The sequence below is a fragment of the Bubalus bubalis genome, chromosome 2, assembly GCF_019923935.1.
Source record: "Bubalus bubalis isolate 160015118507 breed Murrah chromosome 2, NDDB_SH_1, whole genome shotgun sequence".
Taxonomy (NCBI): domain Eukaryota; kingdom Metazoa; phylum Chordata; class Mammalia; order Artiodactyla; family Bovidae; genus Bubalus; species Bubalus bubalis.
Genome location: NC_059158.1, coordinates 83,705,270 through 83,714,599, shown reverse-complemented (window position 1 = coordinate 83,714,599; position 9,330 = coordinate 83,705,270). Strand labels below are relative to the sequence as shown.

The window sequence follows — 9,330 nt, the reverse complement described above, 5'->3', positions numbered from 1 at the left end:
TGATTAAAAATACTTATTTCTCAACTTTACATAAAATTTTTCTGTATTAATAATGTTTTAATAATACATTAATAATAATAATATTTTCTGTAATAATGACATTTCAACTAGTATCCATCATAAAAATGAACCCTTTTCTTAAATATTCTTAATAATAAAGTAATAGAGTATGGAGAGTTCCAGAAAAACATCTATTTCTGCTTTATTGACTATGCTAAAGCCTTTGACTGTGTGGATCACAATAAACTGTGGAAAATTCTGAAAGAGATGGGAATACCAGACCATCTGACCTGCCTCTTGAGAAACCTATATGCAGGTCAGGAAGCAACAGTTAGAACTGGACATGAAACAACAGACTGATTCCAAATAGGAAATGGAGTACGTCAAGGCTGTATATTGTCATGCTGCTTATTTAACTTGTATGCAGAGTACATCATGAGAAACACGGGGCTGGAAGAAGCACAAGCTAGAATCAAGATTGCCAGGAGAAATATCAACAACCTCAGATATGCAGATGACACCACCCTTATGGCAGAAAGTGAAGAGGAACTAAAAGCCTCTTGATGAAAGGGAAAGAGGAGAGTGAAAAAGTTGGCTTAAAGCTCAACATTCAGAAAACTAAGATCATGGCATCTGGTCCCATCACTTCATGGGAAATAGATGGGGATACAGTGGAAACAGTATCAGACTTTATTTTTTTGGGCTCCAAAATCACTGCAGATGGTGACTGCAGCCATGAAATTAAAAGACACTTACTCCTTGGAAAGAAACTTATGACCAACCTAGATAGCATATTCAAAAGCAGAAACATTACTTTGCCAACAAAGGTCCATCTAGTCAAGGCTATGGTTTTTCCAGTGGTCATGTATGGATGTCAGAGTTGGACTGTGAAGAAAGCTGAGTGCCGAAGAATTGATGCTTTTGAACAGTGGTGTTGGAGAAGACTCTTGAGAGTCCCTTGGACTGCAAGGAGATCCAACCAGTCTATTCTAAAGGAGATCAGTCCTGGGTGTTCATTGGAAGGACTGATGCTGAAGCTGAAACTCCAGTACTTTGGCCACCTCATGCGAAGAGTTGACTCATTGGAAAAGACTCTGATGCTGGGAGGGATTGGGGGCAGGAGGAGAAGGGGACGACAGTGGATGAGATGGCTGGATGGCATCACCGACTCAGTGGACATGAGTTTGAGTGAACTCTGAGAGTTGGTGATGGACAGGGAGGCCTGGCGTGCTGCGATTCATGGGGTTGCAAAGAGTCGGTCACCGCTAAGCGACTGAACTGAACTCAACTGAGCTGAACATTAGTATATTAAATTAAGTAGCTTATTATTGGGGAAAAGAGTGTCAAATTTATAATTCTAAGCATTTTTCATTATTGAAGAAACCATAGTATACCATGATATTTAGTACATTAAACTAACATAGATATTTTAAGTTTTAAGAACTGATAACTAGGCTGTGGAATGGAAATAAGAATTTCATAAATGTTAAGATTATTTGCTACCAGAAAGGGAAATTAAGTCCTGCAGGGTACATGCTTTGGATCATACAAAGAAAATAACGTAATGATCTAGGGTTGTTGGAGTCTTTCAAAATAAATTGGTAGTTATATAAGAATATTATTTCAGTGTTTACAGAGTAATTTATCACAGAAAAATGTTCAATTAAGATCCCAAAATGATTTACCACAGACATTTTAAGCATATCCAAACATTTTCCCATAAATTAAACATGATGTAATTGAGTGTTGCATTAGCAATGTACCACTGTTGATTCATTTGGAAATCACAGACGTTTCACTGATTACTATCCTTTCACCATATTTAATGTAGATGTCATAGGTATTTTCACGAGATTTTCAGTAAATCAACTTTAATGTACCGTTTTAAAGATTGAAGCAGTTTTCAAAATGTCATAGTCCATTTATTCAGGTTTGTTTAGAACCTGTTTAGAACTTACAAATAAGTGCTATTAGGATTACTTCAAGTAAAACTATTTAAATAAGTCATTTACCCGTGAGAACTCTTCATGTTTACCAATTTATGACTTGTGTGTGCTCAGTCACAGTTGTGTTGGACTCTTTGAGACCCCATGGACTGTAGCCTGCCAGGCTGCTCTGTCCATGGAATTTTCCAGGCAAGAATGCTGGAGTGGGTTGCAATTTCCTACTTCCCAGATCTGGGATTGAACCCCAGTCTCCTGCATCTCTTACTTTGGCATGCAGACTCTTTACCACTGAGCCATCTGGGAAGTCCTGATACATGACTTATTATCTGCTAAAAAGTGATTCTTTCTTATAGCTATTCATTTTGGATATTCTAGCACAAACATAATTAAAACATAATTAAAGCATACAAAGGCTATTTCATAATTCTGGTCTTTGGGTTTCCTAATAATCATACAAATTCTTTAGCCCATCTTTATTTATATCTAGATAAGCACCCAGAACAATTTAGGGTAGATGATTGCGAGTTTATTTCACATGTGAAATCTTTTTTGAACTTTTAAACAAGGAAAAAATAAGAATGGAAAAGTTAGATGGAGCCAGGAGTGAGGTTAATATCTAAAAAGCATACACTTGCTGCTGCTGAACTGCAAATTTGGCTCCAAGCTCTCCAGCAGCCAGATATTCCTTAAATAGCTTGAGGCTGTCTTTACACAGAAGCGAAAACCAGTCTGAATGACCTTGAGGCTACTCAAAGTTAGTACAGTATAAGAAGATTACAAGTGAACCATGCTTTACACAATAGATTCATTACTGATAAACTGTGCAGAAACAAAAATTTTGTACATGAAATACTGTTATAAATATACTCATGGAGGGATCATAATGATCCCTTTTAAAGAAAACCAAAAGAATTACTCCTTGTGTAACATGGCACTAATACACATACTTCTCTCATGTGCTTAGAATTTTTAATATTGGATTTTTCAAAGAGTCGATATGTAACATAAGGCCATCCTCTCATCTCAATATCGTGGTAGTAGAAATATTTAATGTATGCACCGAAGGGAGTAGGTTGAGACTATGTAAAATCCTTTAACTTTTGTTTGTAAAGCTGTATTTATCCTGTTTCATTGCTTTTGTTCAATTTTCTGAGTGCATAGGGCGACCTACAATTTAAATTCATTTGTACAATACACATGTATTATCCAATGTTTGAAAATAGAAATACACACATCTTTAGTCATATTCAAAGATAACTCTAACATTCACCAGTTATAGCCTACCATGGTAAACTCTAGATATTGAACCAAGTATCACTTAAAATATCTTATTTTTTTTAAAGCTCTGCATTTACTAAAATGGGTAATCTTTTATGATCCATGAAATAAAAACAATCAGATGAATTAGACAGTTTACACCAAAGGGAGCTTTATGAAGTTATCAGTTTCCTATTTTGCAAGAGAAAAGCACAGGGTGCCAAGAGTTTTCCTTCCTGTTGTATTCCAAGGCACCACACTGCTGCTGCAGCTGCTAAGTTGCTTCATTCGTGTCCAACTCTGTGTGACTCCATAGATGGCAGCCCACCAGGCTTCTCTGTCCCTGGGATTCTCCAGGTAAGAACCCTGGAGTGGGTTACCATTTCCTTCTCCATTAGGCACCACACTGAGCTAATGCATAATAGGTTCTTGGTATGTTTAATGAAAGAAAGAAAGTGAAGTCACTCAGTTGTGTCCATCTTTTTGTGACGCCATGGATTGTAGCCTACCAGGCTTCTCTGTCCATGGGATTTTCCAGGCAAGAGTACTGGAGTGGGTTGCCACTTCCTTCTGCAGGGGATCTTCCCGACCCAGGGATCAAGCTTGGGTCTCCTGCATTGTAGGCAGATGATTGTTTAATGAAGGTGAGGTATTTGAATATTATTTCATGATGACATTGCTTAAGTGTTCACCTATGATGATTAAACTTCAGAGGTACTCTTATGAAAACAGAGAAATATGATTTACGTGTCATCTATAAAAGCGATGAAACAGAAAATGTAACAGTGTTACATTCTCATTTAGAGAAGCATAAGTTTTTGTAATACTGTCTGGTATTTTCAAATGCTAAAGGAACTAAGTCAAAGAAAACAGTCAACTTAGAGTCTTTGCTTATAATCAAGACTTCATAACAAAATGAAAAGTCTAACTTTTACTTATATTTAGTAAGTTGAAAAGTATTTTAGGGCAGTTGATCCACTTAGACTGAAAATGTTTCAATATGAATAACTCAGAAAATAAATCATTAGCAACACAGAATGAAAATACAATACTGCAAACAGACTTAAGCCACAGATACCTGGCTAATTTACTCCAACACCAATGAAGACCAGAAATACTATTCAACTGTATGACAAACTATACACTAAGTGACAAAAGCTATTTTAAAAACAAGTGGGAAAGTACACTTAATTTTCCCACAAAGCATTTATTTTCACTGTGTAAATATTAGGTTGATACAAAAGTAATTGTGGTTTCAGACCATGAATTTTAAATCATTATAACTAGGCTCAAGCACATCCTTAATAATCAAAATAGGAACCATTACAATCAACACATTTTTGCCAACAAGAAATAAGTTTGTTTATTCTTGTAGCGTAAAAATCTGTGCTTCGGGATTTGAAGAACTCTTGGAAAGTATTTTCTGCCTCCTGCTGGTTGTGGAGGCATTTTCCCTGCAAAAAGTTGTTGAGATGCTTGAAGAAGTGTTAGTTGGTTGGCAAGAGGTCAGGTGAATATGGCAGATGAGGCAAAACTTCGTAGCCCAATTCATTCAACTTTTGTAGCGTTGGTTGTGGGGTGTGTGGTCAGGCATTGTTGCAGAGAAGAATTGGGCCCATTCTGTTGACCAATGCCGGCTACAAGCGTTGCAGTTTCTGGTACATCTCAACAATTTGCTGAGCATACTTCTCAGATATAATGGTTTTGCCAGGATCAGAAAGCTATAGTGAATCGGGCCGGCAGCAGACCACCAAACCGTGACCATTGACCTTTTTTTGGGTGCACTTTGGCTTTGGGACGTGCTTTGGAGCTTCTTCTCGATCCAGCAACTGAGCTGATCATCTCAGGTTGTCTGAGTAAAATCCACTCTTCCTCACATATAACAATCCAATAGAGAAATGGTTCATTGTTGTTGTGTAAAATATGAGAAGACAACACTTCAAAACAACGATATTTGGGGTGGGGGCAGCTCATGAGGCACCCATTTATTGAGCTTTTTCACCTTTCCAATTTGCTTCAAATGCCAAATGACTGAAGAATGGTCGACATTGAGTTCTTCGGCAACTTCTCGTGTAGCTGTAAGAGGATTGGCTCTGATGATCCTCTCAGTTGGTCACTGTCAACTTCCAATGGCTGGCCACTGCACTCCTCATCTTCAAGGCTCTTATCTCCTTGGCAAAACTTCTTGACCCACCGCTGCACTGTACATTCATTAGCAGTTCCTGAGCCATATGTGTTGTTGATGTTGCAAGTTGTCTCTGCTGCTTTACAACCCATTTTGAACTCGAATAAAAAAAAAATCACTCAGATTTGTTTTTTGTCTAACATGAGTTCTGTTGTCTAAGATAAATATACACAGCAAGTAATATCATTAGGAGAAAAACATAAAGTGAGAAATGTGCATTAAAATGATGTATAACATAACCGCAGTTGTTTAAGAATGTATTGCCATGTCAGACAGCAAAGTTCAGCAATGTCAAACAGCAAAGTTCAGCAGTGCAAAACAGCAATTACTTTTGCACCAACCTAATATAAAGAAATTTAAAGCATTTACTCTGTTTGTAACAGAATTTGAATAGAAGACAGGAATAATTAGAAGATGTTCTTAATGACACGAAGCTATTGTCGTTTAGTTCTTCTGAGAAAGTTAACCATAACCATAAACTTAGCCATAACCACTTAACCATGAAGTACTGTTTAAGGGCTAGAGTTGAATTAACCTTTATTTATGTCCACTACTGAAAATGAAATTATAGCCTGTCAGCCAGGATATCTGTAAGCACACACACACACACACACACACAAAGCACACACACACACACACAAAAAATAGGGTGAGAATAAAAGTACATTAATGAATTAACTGTAAATAACATATAGAAATAAAGGATAAAATAATTATATCAAGATGGAAGGTAAAGAAAAAAAATTTAGTAAAAAGTATTGAAAAGGGAGCCTTAAAGCCATATTGAAAAGAAATTTGTAAGAGGAAAGAAGAAAGGAGCAATATAAACATCTGCTGTAGTTGAAGGAAGAAAAGGAAGAAAGGGAGGGAAGGAAAGAGGGAGGCAAGAAGGGTATGATCTCTTTTTATTTATTTATGTATCCATTTATTTATTTATTTTCGGCTCTGCTGGGTCTTTGTCGCTGTTCACTGGCTTTCTTTAGTTGCCCTGAGTGGGAGCTACTCTAGTTGCAGAGCTCAGGCTTCTCATCGAGGTGGCTTCTCTTGTGGAACACAGACCTTTAGCATGGGCACAGTAGTTGTGGAGTATGGGGTTAGTTGCCCCAGGGCCTGTGGGATCTTCTTAGACCAGAGATTGAACCCATGTCCCCTGCACTGGCAGGCAGATACTTAACCACTGAACCACCAGGAAGTCCGAGAGTAAGATATCTCAAAGTTGACTACAATTTGAAGACCCTACTCCGGAAGATTGTTCTGTCTCTTTTCTCACCAGAGTGGCTATTTCAGAAGTGTAAGCTCTAAACATAATAGCTTTCCTTGGAGGCAAATGGCAAGGAGTTTTTTAAATGTTTGTTTCTTTCTTTCTTTCTTTCCAGTTTTGGTGTGTTTGGTTGGTTTCTATCACTGGGGGTGGGAAGCGAAAGCTCTATCTATTCTTCTAATGGCAAAGAAAACTCTCCATCATTTATTTATCTTATTTGTTAATTCTCTTGCATATCTCAAGCAACAGTTTGAGAAATTTAAGAAGAAAAAAAAAATCACCGAATCCTTATTCCTATTTTAACACCATTGCTTCCATTATTCAGTGTTAACCTTCTAGTTTATTCACATCCCATGGTATAATCAAAGTAAACAGATCATTTAGTACTCTGATTTTTAACATGTTGTTTTTCTATGTTATTATGCAGTTTATCATTATTTGAGGGAATGAAATATTCCATGTTGTTTACTTATCTGTTTCTCTATTGTTGAACAATCAGTATGCTCCTTAGGTTTTATTTATAATTGACACTATATTTGAATTCTCTCTCCATTTATTTTTTTTCCCCTTTTTAATTATTGCCTTAGGATAAATTCCCAGGAATAGGAGGAACTGTGCCAAATATTATGAACATTTATAGTGCACTTTGTAAATGTTGCCAAATTGTTTTCTAAAAGGAATATACCAATTTATACTTTCATCAGCAGTATCTGAACATATCCGTCTTCTCCAAAAGTTGACAGCAATTTTGCTTTATCATTTGACCACACACATGCTTTGGGATTTTTTTTCCTCACTATCTGAAAGGGATAAGTAGATGAACATGAAAAGAATGGGACTTTTAACTTAGTCAGTTTGGAATGACTGAGGGTTCTTGTTTTCATTCAATAGCTGTTGTTACATCCACTCAAAGAAATATTATGCAGGAATAAATAAGGATAAACACAAATGCTACATAGTAACATGAAAAACACATTCTGGAATTCAATTCAAAGGAAAAGGAAGACTTAAAGGGTTTGGCTTGTCCACTTATGTTTCCAAACCCACACCATCTGAGAGACAACTGTGTATACTCAGTCTCCTTTCATGCCAAAAACTTTCTTGCAACACAGTCTGTTTCCAAGGGTAATACAAATCTATTTTTCCAAGAACACTGCTTGCTGCCTAACCATTTCTAGCTACCTACAAAGTTTCAGAAGAGACGGATCAGCTCTGAGGCCCTGTAACTTCTCTGGACGGGTGTAATAAGTCACTTGGGAACATTGCAAAACATTCTTTCTTAAAGAATAGGGCATCTATCTAATTCTTTTCCTGGTAGTTATCTATCTGGTCCTTTTCTAATTAATTGCAATTAAATTGTAAAAAATTTAAGGTCTTTTTAGAACGTTTGACTTAAATTGCAACATTAACAAAAATATCTGCTCAATATTAAACTCTTCTATATCCGTTTATGTATGGTCAGGCCATTCAAGACAGCTGTTCTCTTATTCTCTGTACGCTGCTCAACCAGGCTCTGCTTCTCTCACATGAATATCCAATCCTCTTAATCATGGAACCTAATTAACTGCCTGTGTGCTTGCCCCTTGCCTCAGCTGCTGGTCTCCCTGGTAACAGCCAACCTGACATCAATTCTCCTATAAATGGAGGCTTCCTGCCCCCCACCCCCACCCCCAGGTAGCAAAAGTTGCTGGTGTTTCCTGCTCGCTGGCTGCCTCACACAGCACACAGTGGGATGCTGCTCTGGGACTTCACTTCAGACAAGTAGGATCTCCTGTCCCTTAAGCCATTGGTGGTTCTGTCATAACTACAGACTGTTTCTTCAGTCTTATAACTGGGCAAGTACAATAAAGGTCCGTTTTAGTCAAAGCTATGGTTTTTCCAGTAGTCATGTATGGATGTGAGAGTTGGACCATAAAGAAAGCTGAGCACTGAAGAATTGATGCTTTTGAACTGTGGTGTTGGAGGAGATTCTTGAGTGTCCCTTGGACTGCAAGGAGATCCAACCAGTCCATTCTAAAGGAAATCAGTCCTGAATATTCATTGGAAGGACTGATGCTGAAGCTGAAATTCCAATACTTTGGCCACCTGATGCGAAGAACTGACTTATTTGAAAAGACTTTGATGCTGGGAAAGATTGAAGGTGGGAGGAGAAGGGGACCACAGAAGATGAGATGGTTGGGTGCCATCACCAACTCAATGGACATGAGTTTGAGTAAACTCCGGGAGTTGGTGAAGGACAGGGAAGCCTGGCGTGCTGCAGTCCATGGGTCGCAAAGAGTCAGACACAACTGAGCAACTGAACTGAACAACACTTGCAGCCTAACAATTGGTGAGCCAGCCGGGTGGCTGAGAAAACTCCCGTAAATGTCAAGATGTTGGGAAATAAGGACAGGGAATGAAAGTTGCAAGGTAGCCCCCCACCCCCAGCATGTGGAGCCCTGTGGACACTGTTTACCATGAAAGGTGTCTTTTTATTCCATTATGTCGATGAAATCCTGTTAAACTCACAGTCTCTTGCCAGTTGAAAAGTAGCAGCCCCACGCTTGTGCACAGGAATGGCTGATGAATACTGACAAAATGCAGGACCTGGGTTCTCATATACCTGGCTGTTTTATAGTTGGGTGGCGGTGGTGGTTTAGTCACTAAGTCATGTCCAACTCTTGTGACCCCATGGACTGTAG

At 38.1% G+C, this 9,330-nt stretch overlaps 1 long non-coding RNA gene across 2 annotated transcripts in view; it reads left to right on the top strand.

Annotated features, from left to right (window-relative positions):
* The first annotated feature begins 7,104 nt into the window (after window positions 1–7,104).
* The window catches only part of LOC112582010, a 52,729-nt gene continuing 50,503 nt past the window's right edge, over window positions 7,105–9,330 (top strand). The window contains exon 1 of one of the 2 annotated variants that reach the window (XR_003106610.2): window positions 7,105–8,499. This is a non-coding gene — a long non-coding RNA (uncharacterized LOC112582010). Of the gene's footprint in view, window positions 8,500–8,905; window positions 8,979–9,330 lie in introns of those variants that run through there. The other variant, XR_006547690.1, reaches the window with a different exon arrangement.